General features: G+C 44.3%; 2 pseudogenes across 1 annotated transcript; both read right to left on the bottom strand.

The window, feature by feature from the left end:
• Positions 1-603: 603 nt before the first annotated feature.
• LOC116530994 lies at positions 604-3566 on the bottom strand (annotated as a pseudogene). Its single transcript, XR_004260212.1, has 2 exons — positions 3446-3566; positions 604-2033 (listed from the first exon to the last, which is right to left on the bottom strand). The product of XR_004260212.1 is annotated as a ras-related protein Rab-22A pseudogene (transcript).
• On the bottom strand, positions 2416-3255 carry LOC116530995 (annotated as a pseudogene).
• Positions 3567-4003: the final 437 nt, after the last annotated feature.

The raw sequence follows: 4003 nt of genomic DNA, 5'->3' as shown, positions 1-4003 counted from the left end.
TCTTCCTCCTCAGCCTCCCTAGTAGCTGAGATTACAGGCACCTGCCACCATGCCGGCTAATTTTTTGTATTTTTAGTAGAGATGGGGTTTCACCATGTTGGCCAGGCTGGTCTCAAATTCCTGGCCTCAGGTCATCCACCTGCCTCGGCCTCCCAAAGTGCTGGGATTAAAGCTGTGGGTCACTGAGCCCTGCTGGAAAGCACTGTTTTTCATCACTATTTTACAGATGGATTCTCTTAATTTTGCAAAAGTTATGTATATTATTCAAAGTTGTATTTCTAGAAGTGGTGGCTGGGCAGGATTTGGATTTCTGGGTTGTTAGACCACAAAGCACACATTGCTAGCCTCTGCGTTGTGCTTTCCAGCAGGACAAGCAGTACCTGCGAGCTCCTGAGAACACCTGAGCTGAGAGCACTGAGGAGCACCTGGACCCAGTAACTTCTCTGAATCTCATGTGGGGGGAAGATGCGCCCCTGCCATGGAGCTGTGTTCTATGGCAGCCAATCACTGGTCAATAAAAAAGTAATCAGACAATGTCAAGTGTATATATAGTTGATATGAAAATACACATTTGAAAATTTGGAAATCCTTTTTTAAACAAAATTTTTTTTCAAATGAAACTTAGAATTTATTAATGTATTTACATAACTGATAACCTTTAAGCGATGGCCTCATAAATATAGACTACAACTTTACATATGCTAAGCAACAGATATTTGTTTTTCCCCACCAAAATACTTGGGTTAAAAAAAATTGACAGCATTTACACCAACTTCTTTACTTCCTCTCTTCTTCCTTTTTAAACAACTGCTAGTCAATTAGAACACATGAAATTCAATTTATTCCAGGCGGCTTCTCTACCATCAGCATCTTGATCATGAGAGCTTATTTTAAAAAGGTGCCAATAACATGTTTGGTGGCACACACATGACAAGGTCAGAAGCAAACCCAGGGTGAGCTACGGATCTGCTGCTATCATTGTTAATTTACTGTACGCATCCTAGGCTAACATAGTCAATGAAAAGTGCTTTAGAGATGGCAGAGATGAAGTCATTTCCATCAGTCCTATAAATGACCCATTTTAGCTTCAGATCATAATTGTCCTGTCCCCATTTAGACTATCCTACTGTATTTTAAATGATACAACTCCCTCTGACAGTGGTAACAGAAACCAAGGAAATGATAATCTCCACAAGGTCTTCCTTTCCTTTGAGAACCACAAAAGTGTTAATTTTTCCTTTACAAATGTTACATAATATCTTGATCACAAAACTACTCAACAATTTAATCTTACCACCCATGCAATTACATGTTCCTTTTCAGCAAGGTCAAAAGCCAATGATGTAGTCCTGTTGTACACTAGAGATTCTTTACATAATAGAAGTCCACAGACTGAAATATCATTGCTGCAGTCTTTGGAGAAGAGATTAGTCAATATCTATGAATACTTTGTGCACAGAGAAGACTCAAGACCAGCTAGGTGGAAACTGGTGGCAGGGTCCCAGCCCTCCTGTTAACTTTCAGGAACACCTACTTCATCATCAAGTATGAGAGGCTGAGGTTCGGTCAGCAGCAGCTCTGCTTTGGCTCTGAAGGCTGCCTTCGGAGTTTGAAGCCCTTACCGCCAGATGGCGGTTGGCGTCAGTGAATGTAATTCTTCGACTAATTTCTATAAAGAGTTCATTTATGTTTATCGCTTTTTTTGCGCTGGTCTCTACAAAAATTGCATGAATAGAGTTGGCATAGTCTTTTCCATCTCTCTCCATGACTTCTCTTACATCAATAAGATCACACATTTCCTGCAATGGCAACTATAATATTAGGTGGGCTGTGCTGTCGATGCTCTTTCACCCAATCCTTTAATGTTGAAAATGTCTCTTCTTCTGTGATACCATAAACGATTACAGCTGCGGCCGACCCTCGATAGTACGTTGGTGCTAAGGCATGACATCGTTCTTATACAGCTGTAACCCAGATTAGGAATTTATGTAGCTCATTTTGGTACAGGACAGTCTTGGTCATAAAAGATGCCCCTTGGCTGGGCATGGTGGCTCACCCTTGTAATCTCAGCACTTTGGGAGGCCGAGGCAGGCGGATCACCTGAGGTCAGGAGTTCAAGACCAGCCTGGCCAACATGGTGAAACACTTTTTTTATTTTTTTATTTTTTATTTTTTTTCTGAAATATCAAAATATTTATTGAACAAAAGAATAAACATAAGCCCCAAAGAAAATATGACAAACTTTATACTTCAAATGTTAATTTTCCCCTAATTAATATAATTGCTTTCTGTTCGTGGTTTACAAAATGATTGATGTTTCCTTTCTATTCCTTTGTACCTATGTTTATCTAGCAGAAATGTTCTTAGCTCTGGCTACAGGCACACAGAAACTTGCTATGGATGATCATGTTCAAATGTTTATTTCCTTTCCCCAGAATAAACTGGGGGACTGGCACTGTATGGATTGATCACAGGACAGATGCTGAGGAAGCTCTGATCATCTTGAGTTTCACGTTTATGAGAAAAAAATGGACGCAGAGGCTCTATAACAGGAATGTCGTTGAATGTGTAGATACTGCACCCATCACTAACATTATAAAATGAAATGGACCTCATACCTACATCCAGGTAAACCCCCACTCTGTGCAACTGGGGACTCACCCAGAGAAAAGTCAAAGGCATAGTGCTAGCGGCAAAGATCTGTCCTTTTCTGGAACCCACAGTCCAGAAGCCGAGTTCTAAAGAAAGTACAACGTCCCCCTGTCCGTTCACAGATTCCTTGCAAATGCCCACATCCCATATTTTGTTGGTGCCCACATCCACCTCCCAGCAATGGCGGCCAGAAGTGAGGCGAGCGGTCCCCAGGACTCACCGCGCGGAGCTGAACCTTTCAGCCTGCCCCCTCCTGCTCCGTCTGAAATCCCCACGCCGGACGCTCCTCGGGTCTTCAGAAATGGTAAGACAGTTGCTGGCTGTGTCCACGTCCGAGGTCATATCCACCTGAAACTTCCTCATCCTTGGGTTCAACCTTACAGTAGATTTCCGCATGGGCTCTCGTTCCTTGGTGATGGCAATCGGTGCCCTCAGCTCGTACTTGGGCTTGATGTCATTCTTCTGAGAGGCCACAGGGCATAAGGGGCACAGCACACCTTCCCCATGGGGCTCCTTCTGCAGCGAACTGACGCGTTGGAGGCAGCAGGCATATCCACATTTCAGTTGCACCAGTTCTTCAAGATCATTCAGACAAACTGGACATCTAATTCTTTGACGTGTTCAGCCACAGCGAATGTCTTCCCGAGTTTCCTTCCCTGGCCTCCAGCTGCTTCTGCTGACAGCTCAGGTCTCCCTTTTTTAAAAAAATAAAAATAATAAATAATAATAATAATAAATAAAATAATAATAATAAATAAAATTTTAAAAATAAAAAAATAAAGAAAAGATGCCCCTATTGTTGGGTTGATGTTTGGATCAAAACTGTCCTCCACAAACCGCCGCTCAATACTCGATTTACCTACACCTGGATCCCCCAGCAGACACACTTTGAGCTCCCACAGCGCTGTGGCCCGGAAGCCGCCCTAAGTTGAGGAGGGAGAGGCGGGCCCAGCAAGAGCATCCCCTGGCGCCCCCGCCGCCGCACGGCCCAGGCCGGGTCCGCGCAGAGTCCGCTGCTGCGCGTCCCCCAGCCCTGGGTCCGACCCGTCCGCTGCCAGCCGCGTGGGGCCCGCCTTAGCAGCCCGGACGCCGCCGCCGTCTTGGGACGCCGGCCGCAAACGAAATTTTTAAATTTCATTTTTAATATATTTAGGGAGTCTAAGTGCAGGATTCTCCGTGCATATATTGCAGAGCGTTGGAGCCTAGGCTTAGAGTGTACTCATCACCTGAACAGTAAACATTGTACCCGAAGGCTGTTTTTCTTCCTCTCCCCTCTCCCACCGTCCCAGCTTTTGTAGTCTCCAAAGTCCATTATTCCATCTTATGTCCGTGTGTACTCACTGTTCAGCTC

The sequence above is a fragment of the Sapajus apella genome, unplaced genomic scaffold (genome assembly GCF_009761245.1).
Source record: "Sapajus apella isolate SASKATOON/1434 unplaced genomic scaffold, GSC_monkey_1.0 scaffold69, whole genome shotgun sequence".
NCBI classification, from domain to species: Eukaryota; Metazoa; Chordata; class Mammalia; order Primates; family Cebidae; genus Sapajus; species Sapajus apella.
The sequence above is the reverse complement of the archived record's forward strand: the minus strand, read 5'-3'. Positions and strand labels throughout refer to the sequence as shown.